The 13,453-nt window shown below is 33.4% G+C and overlaps 1 long non-coding RNA gene across 1 annotated transcript; it reads left to right on the top strand.

Annotated features, from left to right (window-relative positions):
• Positions 1-3,455: 3,455 nt before the first annotated feature.
• On the top strand, positions 3,456-13,199 carry LOC127736583 (uncharacterized). Its single transcript, XR_007999060.1, has 3 exons — positions 3,456-3,864; positions 10,456-10,547; positions 12,293-13,199. It is a non-coding gene; the product is annotated as an uncharacterized LOC127736583 (long non-coding RNA).
• The last annotated feature ends 254 nt before the right edge of the window (positions 13,200-13,453 follow it).

The following is a 13,453-nucleotide window of genomic DNA, read 5'->3' as shown; positions in this document are numbered from 1 at the left end:
TATTTCATTATTTGTAATATTTCACTTAAATAGCAAGAAATTTTAACACATGAGAGTACTCACAAGGTCAAAGGTGCATGTACAGCTTCCCATATTAGGTGTAATACCACCATTGATTTTCCCCTGTTAGTCTTTGTTAAATTTGCACTTTTCAAAAAATTGTGCAGAATTTATCTAAGTTTCAAATAAAGAAATACTTGGCATGAGTAAAGATTTATCCTGTCCAGTACTATAGAAAAAAATTCACATAACATTTCATTGCATATAAGAAATAACCATCACTGGAAGTTAACCAATCAAATTTTCCCCCTTTTTTAACCTGTGTACAAGCTTTAGTAACCATGTAACCTCAAGTTTCCAAAATATTCTATAGAAACCCCAAATAAAGAAATAATGGTGCTTTGAAATACCCAAGATATATGTTTATGACTCAGAAATGTTTTACTGCAATGAAATGTAGGATCAATTACCTACAACTGTCAAATTCAAGGGAATATTTTTTTTCGACCTATTTTCGTATGCAACCGGATGTGACGTACTATGATTTGGTGGTATTACACCTAAAGAAGACTTTTTTGTTAAATAAACTGAATGTGACATTTTTCCTTTGTAATACTGGATATTTCAAGCATTCCTGTCAAGTTTTGGCATAATCAGTTCAATAGTTTGAGAAAAATCTAGTATAATGTAAGACGACATCTACAGCGATTCGAGCAAAATTTCTTCGAAAAATCCAAACCAAGCCGCATCATGATAGAATATAGTGTGGACCAATTAATGATCAAATATTTATCTCATCTGCTTACAACCAGTTGAATATGATACAAAAGATGACTTTAGGATGATAAATACTACTAATGGACCTCTTTGTCTTCCTCATAAGTTCTCTTTTGGTCCATTTATATCTCTCATTTCCTAAAAATTTCTACTTTTTAGGCCAATAAATAAAAATGTTGGGGTAACTTTCACTCATTTATGATAGAAATGTTATTATAAATGATTAATAGAAGATTTCTAGCTGAATGAACTATCCGTATAAAAGTTTACTGTCTCCAAGGAGGTTTCAATAAGTCCTTACGTAAAACTTAAATTTATGCCGCGTTCCAGAGAGGGACATAAAAAACTTCTCTTTTGGTGAATAATTTGTTGTTACTGCTTTAAAAATAATTTCATTTACTTAAAACTATATATTTATTAAAGTATTTCTTAGGAAAAATTTTCTAGTATAGTAGAATATAAGAAATAAGGAGAAAAAGCTCCCCAAAACTCAAAGTATGGCTTGTTCTGTCAACTAATATTCATGGTAAAGTCCTATTTCAAGGAAATTTTCTCATAAAATGTATTTTGGAGACTCAATCCACTCAGAATATTTCATTATTTGTAATATTTCACTTAAATAGCAAGAAATTTTAACACATGAGAGTACTCACAAGGTCAAAGGTGCATGTACAGCTTCCCATATTAGGTGTAATACCACCATTGATTTTCCCCTGTTAGTCTTTGTTAAATTTGCACTTTTCAAAAAATTGTGCAGAATTTATCTTTGTTTCAAATAAAGAAATACTTGGCATGAGTAAAGATTTATCCTGTCCAGTACTATAGAAAAAACTTCACATAACATTTCATTGCATATAAGAAATAACCATCACCGGAAGTTAACCAATCGGGAAAAATTGATTGACCAATAAGGATATATATATAAAATCGATGTTAATTTAACAAAACTTGCAGCAATTTTGACCACACCCCCCCCCCCCCCCCCCCCCCCCGAAAAAAATATTTGAATTCAGTTTTTTATCCTTCATTGATTTTTTGATGTCGTCCCTTATCCTCTCTATGTAAACCTAATTCATATCCTGATAAATGGTGACTCATGCATAGCACCGTATGTGGTTATTAAAACAAGAAACATATTCATATTATAATAATTAATGTATGCTAGGACTTATAGATAGATGTCATTAGTTCCAGGTCATGTAATAAAGTAGGTCTTATAAAAATACAATAGCATTTTAATTTTGATGATTATATATATGTTTATATATCTAATAATGCCATTTTTTTGGAAAAAAGGGTAGGGGCAAGGCGTTTTTAAAACATATCAATGGGGTGCGTTTTTTTGTTTTTTTTTTTTGTTCTTCGGAAATGAGCCAGAAGAAGTCCATTTCTGTTTTTGTTTGCATTGGGAAGATCTTCTGGTTCTCTTCCACCTCTTCTTTTTTGATAGGTTGACGGCAGAGGCACATAACAAACATGGCGTCGTTTAGTCTAAATGAAATTAATAAATTTATGAATGCAGATATATTAGAATGTGAGCTGTTTTATAAACGTTTTTATGGTATGACAGCCTTAGTAGGACATCCCTGTAGGACGATAAGCTGGATAAATATAAGAACTACACGGACAATAACAGTTAAGGGACGATTATTTGATATTCTAGGGAAGGGATTTTGATTGATTGGTGTTTAACGCTACTTTCAACACTATTGGGCTATTCCGTGGTGGTCAGTTTAAATTTATAGATGAAGGATGGGGAAGGGAAGAGAGGGCATTATTATTCATTTCAATCTGTCGCTAATCATGCCTATTTTTCAGCTCTTACCAGGCAACCATATTCATATATGAAATCCTTCTGTCCCCCACCCCAGCTAATAAATAAATATCAAATGGTTTTCCTCTTATTTAACACAAGTTTAAATTGATTGATTGTTTGTTGCTAATTTTAACGCCCAGTGAAAATTATTTCATGCTTCTTCAGGAAAACACGAGTTTAGAAGTCACGTATATAATATAAAAATGAAGAGATGGAATATGATTGCTAATAAGGCAACTATCCACCGGAGTTCAAATATGAAGTGGATGTAAGCAATTAAAGATAAGATAAGATAAGATAAGAAAAATTTATTTTAAGTTGGGTTACATAAAATACTACAAACATAAGCTCTGTAGAGCTTTTTGCCGTCATGTAGACAAATGCTTTTTGTAGACAATCGTAAGGCCATCAACAATGACGATAACCTAATACTGTAAAGTCGTCTATAAAAGGCCGGACATGAAAAGTGTGAACAATTCAAACGAAAAAACTAACAGCCTAATTATACATAACAAAACAATTTACAAAATATCAAATATGAGTCGAGACAGGAACCAACGACAACCACTAAACTACAGGCTCTATCCCTGGGACAGGCAACTAAAGAATATAGTAGGGTGGATATAAAAACGAAGATGTGGTATGATTGCAAATGAGACAACTCTCCACAAGAGATCAAATGACACAGAAATCAACAGCTATAAGTCACCGTACAACCTTCGACAATAAGCAAAGCCTACACCGCATAGTCAGCTATAAGAGGCCCCGAAATCAAAAATGTAAAACAATTCAATCGAGAAAACTAACGGCCGAATTAATGTACAAAAAAATGAACGAAACACAAATATGTATAACAACGCAGCGATGTTAAGGCAATTTCGATAAGATTTTGTCAGGGGCAGATAACCCCGTAAGGACCTCATTATGTATTCATATATTCATTAATGGCGAAGATTCCGTAAGCTGCGTCTATCGATGAAACTGTATGAAATCAAATTACATACATGCCTGTTAACTAAAAACGGGTATCCGTATGATGTAATTTGTTTATCGAAACACGAATATTGTATGTTTGTGCTTTAATTATTATGGCAAACAGTTGCAATAGCTGTTTTTGTTGACGAGATTGTCGGCTTGTGGACCCCGCCTCCTTTTGCAGATTAACCAATCAGTAGACGATCGCCGTCAAATAGATGTTTGTAGTTTGCAGAATGGAAAGAACCTTGCAGCGAAAATTATTTTCACTTCTATGTGAAAATCTAACCAGAAAAGTAAGTGTGAGCCTCCAAATATGTATTATTTATGAAACATACTTTGCTTGTTTTGTTAATCATTCGCTTCAGAAATCAAAAAACTGTATACTTATAGATAAAAACGAGTTTAGTGTTGGCAAGCATGATATACACGTGGTCATGGTGGTCAAAACGAAACTAGACTGCAACAAATATCTGAAATTTGAATAATTTATCGAATCCCGTCAATAAATGAACAGATTATCGAATGAAACGAGATCCCTCCATTATACCGATAGCCCATTCTCAACATTTACCCTGAAATTAGTTTCTAATTTTCGTTTAGCCATTCGGGGAAAGGGGGGGGGGGGGGTTCCACCGTTCCCCTCTCTCCGGCACCCACATTGCTGGAGCCATGACCCATACTTTCAAAGCATGGAGCTCTTAATTTGTAACACTGGGCACACAAACTTGCTCAAAAGGAAGCCTTGCAAGACATAATTATTTGGACTACCTCCCCCCCCCCCCCCTTCCCCCCCTCTTTCCAACTTCTACTCCCACCATTTAATCAGTGTGAAGTCCATACTATATTATTTTCTGCTTAGTGCTGTTGGTATTAATCAACTTTGAATTTAAAAGGGCGGTAAAGGGTTTATTTTATGCAATGATTTCTATTTACCCAGTGTTTATATTTTATTTCACTTGTTTTCTTGTTTTGACGTTTGACCTCTTAATACATGTATCTAGTGTTTTGTTCGATGTGCGTGCTACATGTTTCCCCTTATTTATTTCCATGTTTCCTGTCGTACAATTTATTTCTCATGCTTGTCAAAAAAGTTTTGCAATTCTATTGAATATTTATAGTTCATGTACAAAAAAAAATGTATGTGATAAAGAACTTCAAATTTAAATGTACTATAAATAATAATTTTTTGAAATCGGATGCAACTTAAGCTTTTAAGGAAGTTAAAAGGTGACAGCAACATGATTACATCTTTATGTCCATTAAAAATGACTGCAGAAGGCTGAGTATCTGGGTAATTATTTGGAAATATCCTGGACAGTGCGTCTTTCTCTGGAAAAAGCCTGTGCACCTTGAATAAATTATCTTATTATCTGTGAACCAGTATTTTTTAAATCATTACCAAGTCAGAAATATATATATAACCAATTGCAAGTTTATGTACTTAAATTGCTGGCTAAATAGAACAATTTTTAATACATAGTCAAAATAATATTATAATTTCTTGAAAGGCTTTGTTAATGATTAACTGGGACGCCTTCCTCATGTTCCTATGACCGTCATTATTAGGAAGGAATCGCAGCAAAAAATTGAAGCTTTTCATGACACAATAATATTATTACTAATTAATATGTAGTTTGCTCATCAAGACTGCCCACTTTGACATAATCTTTTATACATATGTATGACTAAAGTGCGATGGTCACGCTAAAGTGCAATGATCTACGCTAAAGTGCGATCAGATGACACGCTAAAGTGCGATGGTGTAACGGGAATGGGATTCAGGCGATGGTTTTTGTTTTTTGCTGTGTTCATATTAGTTTTTCGTTTATTGTATTGTTTCTAAATCATGTCGTTGTTATTCTCTTTTGAATTGTTTTACACAAGTCATTTCGTGATCCTGTATAGCTTTCTATGCGACGTAAGCCAAGGCTCCACATTGAAGGTCATAACGTTATTAGGTGCATACATCAACGATATTTGGTCTTTGGTGGATATTTGTTCGTTGACAATTACACCACATCTTCTTATCTGTTTTTTTGTTTATTGTTTATTTTGTATATTAATCAGTCCGTTATCTTTCTCGTTTGAATTGTTATACACTGGTCGTTTTGATACTCTTTGGTCGTTATAGAATACTATCTGCGGGGTTAGCCATACGGTATTCTATAGTTAATTACATTAATGAGTTAGCATTGGATAGTGACTTGTCGCATTGGCAATCATATTATGATACTACACCTCTGGTCATTATGTTACTATCTTGTTGACGAGTATCCATCTCTTTTACAGACATGACGAACCATATTTTAAAAAATTGTTTTTACAAAATAATTCAATTAGAAAGTTAAAAAGTAGCTTTTATTTCACGCAAGTAAAATAATTGAAAACAAAACGTTTAATAATTTCATGCGTCCGATGTGCTTTTCTGGATTTACCTTCATCAGGAACGCTCAAAGCCAAACATTTGAAATCCGAGGATGTATAAGTACCAAAACAGTTGAAGAGCTATATGCTTTTCCAGTAAATGACATAAATACTTTGACACTTGGTGTATTTTGCCATTTTCTCTCTCTTTTATGATATACACCTTCCCCTTACTAACGTCAGTTTCAGTCTTTGTTTATGAAAAGTTTTTTTTTTTCCAGTATACTGACAGAATCATTTTTTTCCACGCAGACACAGCGTTTGTTTGTACAAACGGCTTGTAGCGTCATAATACGATTTAACGTTGCAAACGTTTATACTTTCGCGAACAAACGCACTTTATCGTATCGCGGCATCAGACTTTAGCGTGTTCCATTAAATAGCACAGACTATCGCACTTTAGCGTATCAAACCATCTCACTTTTGCGTGACCATCGCATTTCAGTGTCCCCATCTCACTTTAGAGTCCTACATATATATATAAGTAAAACAGTATTTATATTGAATAGAACACTGCATGCATCATGGTTCTAAAAATAGAGTATTACATAAAAATATCTGAACTGTATCCCTGTTGGCAGGAATTAAATCCATTACTCGAAGATATATCCCCGGTAAACAGAAGGGACCCATTTATAAAATTTTCTTTGGGAGAGAACTAGTCAGAGAGGCAGAAAAAAGCCCCATTTGTAAAAAAGTTGTTTATTCTGTGACAACAGACCAGTTTGTGGAATCACTAATGTACGCAAATCACATAATCAATTTATAAAAGGAAAAGGCCACAGCTCTGTAGGAACCCATAGATTAAGGGGGGTCTCATATTCTTATTGCTCTGAAAGTAAGTCTCCCACCAACCGCTGAGAAAAAAAAATAACGACATGTACAAGTGTTATGCACCAACTAGCGTAACGGTTAAAATGAACCAGACACCATGAACACAAATTAAACAAAAATTGATAATCATAAATTAAATAACAGCTATCACACATATTTGAAAAAAATATATTTTTATTTGGAGCAATGCCTTGCTGATGAATCATTCAGATGATAACTCAAAACAGCTTTCACCAATCTTCCTGAAACTTTGGTGAATTGTTTAAATTTATTGACATAAGTTTCCTTTCCATTTCTATTAGATATTTTTGATACCTGGTTTTGTAGTATAGGGACTTTATTCATATTAACGGGTCGAAATTATCGCGTTTTTAGCTCACCTGACCTGAAAGGTCAAGTGAGCTTTTCTCATCACTTTGCGTCCGTCGTCCGTCGTCCTGCGTCCGTCGTCCGTCGTCCGTCGTCCGTCGTCCGTAAACTTTTACAAAAATCTTCTCCTCTGAAACTACTGGGCCAAATTTAACCAAACTTGGCCACAATCATCATTGGGGTATCTAGTTTTAAAAATGTGTGGCGTGACCCTGTCAACCAACCAAGATGGCCGCCACGGCTAAAAATAGAACATAGGGGTAAAATGCAGTTTTTAGCTTATAACTCAAAAACCAAAGCATGAAGAGCAAATCTGACATGGGGTAAAATTGTTCATCAGGTCAAGATCTATCTGCCCTGAAATTTTCAGATGAATCGGACAACCCGTTATTGGGTTGCTGCCCCTGAATTGGTAATTTTAAGGAAATTTTGCTGTTTTTGGTTATTATCTTGAATATTATTATAGATAGAGATAAACTGTAAACAGCAATAATGTTCAGCAAAGTAAGATTTACAAATAAGTCAATATAACCGAAATGGTCAGTTGACCCCTTTAGGAGAAATTGCCCTTTATAGTCAATTTTTAACCATTTTTCGTATATCTTAGTAATCTTTTACAAAAATCTTCTCCTCTGAAACAACTGGGCCAAATTAAACCAAACTTGGCCACAATCATCATTGGGGTATCTAGTTTAAAAAATGTGTGGCGTGACCCGGCCAACCAACCAAGATGGCCGCCACAGCTAAAAATAAAACATAGGGGTAAAATGCAGTTTTTGGCTTATAACTCAAAAACCAAAGCATTTAGAGCAAATCTGACATGAAGTAAAATTGTTTATCAGGTCAAGATCTATCTGCCCTGAAACTTTCAGATGAATCGAACAACCTGTTGTTGGGTTGCTGCCCCTGAATTGGTAATTTTAAGGAAATTTTGCTGTTTTTGGTTATTATCTTGAATATTATTATAGATAGAGATAAACTGTAAACAGCAATAATGTTCAGCAAAGTAAGATTAACAAAAAAGTCAACATGACTGAAATGGTCAGTTGACCCCTTTAGGAGTTATTGCCCTTTATAGTCAATTTTTAACAATTTTTCGTAAATCTTAGTAATCTTTTACAAAAATCTTCTCCTCTGAAACTACGTGGCCAAATTAAACCAAACTTGGCAACAATCATCATTTGGTTATCTAGTTTTAAAAATGTGTGGCGTGACCTGGTCAACCAACCAAGATGGCCGCCACGGCTAAAAATAGAACATAGGGGTAAAATTCAGTTTTTGGCTTTTAACTCAAAAACCAAAGCATTTAAAGCAAATCTGACATGAGGTAAAATTGTTCATCAGGTCAAGATCTATCTGCCCTGAAATTTTCAGATGAATCGGACAACCCGTAATTGGGTTGCTGCCCCTGAATTGGTGATTTTAAGGAAATTTTGCTGTTTTTGGTTATTATCTTGAATATTATTATAGATAGAGATAAACTGTAAACAGCAATAATGTTCAGCAAAGTAAGATTTACAAATAAGTCAATATAACCGAAATGGTCAGTTGACCCCTTTAGGAGTAATTGCCCTTTATAGTCAATTTTTAACCATTTTTCGTAAATCTTAGTAATCTTTTACAAAAATCTTCTCCTCTGAAACAACTTGGCCAAATTAAACCAAACTTGGCCACAATCATCATTTGGTTATTTAGTTTTAAAAATGTGTGGCGTGACCTGGTCAACCAACCAAGATGGCCGCCACGGCTAAAAATAGAACATAGGGGTAAAATTCAGTTTTTGGCTTTTAACTCAAAAACCAAAGCATTTAAAGCAAATCTGACATGAAATAAAATTGTTTATCAGGTCAAGATCTATCTGCCCTGAAATTTTCAGATGAATCGGACAACCCGTTGTTGGGTTGCTGCCCCTGAATTGGTAATTTTAAGGTAATTTTGCTGTTTTTGGTTATTATCTTGAATATTATTATAGATAGAGATAAACTGTAAAAAACGATAAATGTCGGCAAAGTAAGATCTACAAATAAGTCAACATGACCGAAATTGTCAGTTGACCCCTTTAGGAGTTATTGCCCTTTATAGTCAATTTTAACCATTTTTTCGTAAATCTTAGTAATCTTTTACAAAGATCTTCTCCTCTGAAACTACTGGGCCAAGTTAATTATAGATAGAGATAATTGTAAGCAGGAAAAATGTTCAGTAAATTAAGATGTACAAACACATCACCATCACCAAAACACAATTTTGTCATGAATCCATCTGCGTCCTTTGTTTAATATTCACATAGACCAAGGTGAGCGACACAGGCTCTTTAGAGCCTCTAGTTTGGACAATGTCTCAAAAACGCTTAAACACATTTTCATGAAACTTGCTGAAATGTAACGTAAGCTCCCTTACGATTTTTAATATATTTTAAATTTTACTTATTCCAGTTATGGGATTTTATTCATAAGAATTATTTATGAATTGTGCCACTGTGCGCAAGTTTTTTATTTTTAATTTTTAAAACCCCCACTTTTAGTCTTTAAAAAAGTGGGGGTGGGTATACTGTTTTACTTCTGTCTGTACATCCTCAAGCCAGTCAGTCCTTCCGTCCCATGAATATTTTTTCGTTGCATCTTTCTCAGGAACATATTTTACTTATTCCAGTTACGGGATTTTATTCATAAGAATTATTCATGAATTGTGCCACTGTGCGCAAGTTTGTTTTTTTTTAATTTTTATACCCCACTTTTAGTCTTTAAAAAAGTGGGGGTGGGTATACTGTTTTACTTCTGTCTGTACATCCTCAAGTCAGTCAGTCCGTCCGTCCCATGAATATTTTTCTTTGCATTTTTCTGAGGAACATTACAAGGATTTCTAAAATTTGGTTTCAGGGTTTATATGTGTCATCTATACCGTGTGATGCTTTTTCAGATTCATCACTCAACAACCTTTTACTTTAAGGGTATGGGGGTATATTAGTAGCTCACAGATTCACTTTTTTGTTTTATATTTTTTTTTTGGGGGGGGGGGGGCTGGCTTTTTTTTAGCACAGCTCTTTATTTAGCATAGGATGCAGCAATTCTAGAAATCCAAGAAAAAATAGGCATTTATATATCTATGGAGGAAATCCTGATATCAAATTAGGGTTGTGTGGCAGACGTAATTTCTTTATTTTAAAAATTATATGAATCATTATACATATGTTTATGCTCCTTATTTTAAAAAAAGTACCTATATGTAATTAAATAATTACTTTCTCTTATTTTTTTTAGCTCCCCTGTCAATTACAAGATACAGTATGCCATTCCAGCTTTGATGAAATAAAGTAATGGTTTGATTTGGAGAGCTTTATTATTATAGACAGGTAAATTGTTTTATCCTGATATCAGCTAACTATTGTACAATGAGACAACTCTCCCCAAGAGTCCAAATGACACAGACCTTAACAACTATGGGTCTTTGAATGGCCTTCTACAATGAGTAAAGCCCATTCTGCATATTTGGCTACTAAAGGCCCCAAAACTACAAATGTAAAACATTTCAAAGGAGAAAATTAATGGTCTAATTGATGTAATCAAAAATGAATGAAAAAGAAATATGTAACACAGCAACAAACGACAACCACTGAATTCCAGGAACATACATTGTACATACAGAATGTGGATGGGTTAAACATGTTAGCGAGCCTGGCTTTTCTTCCTGTTTTATAATTTGTGCAAATAAATTTCTGTTCTTACATCATGTACATTGTAAGAATATTGTATGATGTAAACTCAGAAATTATTGCAATGTTTTTATGAGGCAACTTTGAATATCGCAATAAAAGGAACTCACATTCCGAAATCTATACATATAACTGTACAAGTATGCAGATTTTTCTGAAATCGCAATTATAAATCTCACATTTTTGTCCATTCTTCAAAAATTGCAAAAATAAATGTACCCAATAATCATGATAATTTCTTAATTTAATCAATGTTAATGAAGTATCTGTACCAGCAATAAAATTTATTTACACAGACATGACAGATATTAATACAATAATATACTGAACTTGCTAGCAAATTTTTTTTAGCTGTGGATTACTGATATTGATATTGAAGTATTCCTGTCTTAAAAGGAGATACAAAACAAAGTAAATTAACATAAATACATCAATTTAAATATTTATTACATAATACATCTTATAGGCACATCTGGGTTTTTGTCTCGCCTTGACGGAGTCAAAAAGCGAGACATAGGTATGCTGGCGACGGCGGCGACAACAATGTATTAGTTTGTGATTAGGTCTAGTTCATGGTGGTAGGTCAATGATATTTGGTATGCAGTTGTATTAGCATTGGCACATCTCATTCTATGGAGATTGTTTAGCCATGTACCTTCAGTCATGGTTCATCGACTTTGAATATTTGCATAACTTACATGTTAAGGTATTGCTATTTTAATTTCAACATTTGCATTATCAAAATTACAAAAAGGCGAGACATATCTCTGTGATAAAAGTTTATTTTTCATTTAACTTTAAAGCTTTATAAAAGTACATGTAGTGCACCTTATTAAAATGTGTGTGGAAAATTAAATCCTTGTTCAAATGATGAATGAAGACATTATTGTTGTACGTTTGTTTTTTTTACATTGGCTAGAGGTATAGGGGGAGGGTTGAGATCTCAAAAAACATGTTTAACCACGCCGCATTTTTTGCGCCTGTCCCAAGTCAGGAGCCTCTGGCCTTTGTTAGTCTTGTATGATTTTTAATTTTAGTTTCTTGTGTATAATTTGGAGTTTAGTATGACGTCCATTATCACTGAACTAGTATACATATTTGTTTAGGGGCCAGCTGAAGGACGCCTCCGGGTGCAGGAGTTTCTCGCTGCATTGAAGACCCATTGGTGGCCTTCGGCTGTTGTCTGCTCTATGGTTGGGTTGTTGTCTCTTTGACACATTCCCCATTTCCATTCTCAATTTTAGTATTAAATAAGGACAAGGAAATTATTTTGTTAGCATTTTAACAGTAACTTCTTGAAGAAACATGTTTGCACTAACTTTTGATTACTTTTCACATGTTGAAAATTTCATTTAATATATTATATTTGCTTTTTCATATTTCAGGGATGATGACCTGCAGTAGAAAGTTCCTTATAACTCATCATGGCCATTACAGCAGATCTGATTAAAATTTGTTTAGAAAGCCACCAAATATGTCCATGAAAAGTAGAAAAAAGACAGCAATTCTATATAATGTACATATATGTACTAAGCAGAAGCATTGACCGTTTCAAGACCAAATTAATTGGAATTTAGTGTTTTGATGCTGAGAGACAGAGGAAAATTAACTAGACAATTTAGCTTCTTTTTCATCATCATGTATCACTGAAGTTGATGTTTACCATCTTAAAGAGCTTTTACCTCAGTTAAAATGAATTCTAAATACGGACAGTTTGGAGATTTGTGAATTTTCTTACAATTGGAGTTTCAAAAAAGGATTTCATTTAACAAAATTATATTTCATGGATGTAATTTGTCGTTTCTTTCATGAAATATTTGAAAAATCTGCAATACATTTGTATCTGACCAAGTGAGAGATCTAAAAATAGACATATGATATTCAGTTGAACTGTAAAGAAGGAGATATTCATTTATAAGACTTATATGAGTGTTTTGTTATTTTTATGGCAATTACAGGGAAAAAATAGCAATTGATTTAAACATTAATCCTACCTAGATATACATGAGATATACTATCATATACATGTAGGCATACAATTCACTGATGCACCACTAATGGAGTTACATGTAATTATAAAACTAAGAATATGACATATGATTGCCAATAAATTAACAACTCTTCATCAGAGAACAAATAGTCATATTATATATTGTCCACCAGCATGACCAGAGAACAAGAAGATCATATTATATCATGATTTATATTTCAATTTCATTTCATTTCATAACAGTTAACACAGAATAAAGGTATACAAAAAGTTCAGAAGCATAAAAAAGTGTTTTAATTGCAGTTGTTGTTCATCTTAAATTGACTTAGTCATATTGATGTTGGCCTTCAATACTGAGCAAGACCTCTGTAACAGCCACAGAATGTTTGAACAAAAATATTATCTTTACTTATATATTTGTCTATACTTAGAAATCAGAATTTTTCTTCATTTCTTGTCTAAATTAAAATAGGTTATACAATTATATACGTTTGGCAAAAAAAAATATAAATTTATTTATATGATGGTATTATTTGTATCCAGGATTTTCTGAAAC

This window comes from Mytilus californianus, unplaced genomic scaffold, assembly GCF_021869535.1.
Source record: "Mytilus californianus isolate M0D057914Y unplaced genomic scaffold, xbMytCali1.0.p SCAF_33, whole genome shotgun sequence".
In the NCBI taxonomy this organism is placed as follows: Eukaryota; Metazoa; Mollusca; class Bivalvia; order Mytilida; family Mytilidae; genus Mytilus; species Mytilus californianus.
The sequence above is the reverse complement of the archived record's forward strand: the minus strand, read 5'-3'. Positions and strand labels throughout refer to the sequence as shown.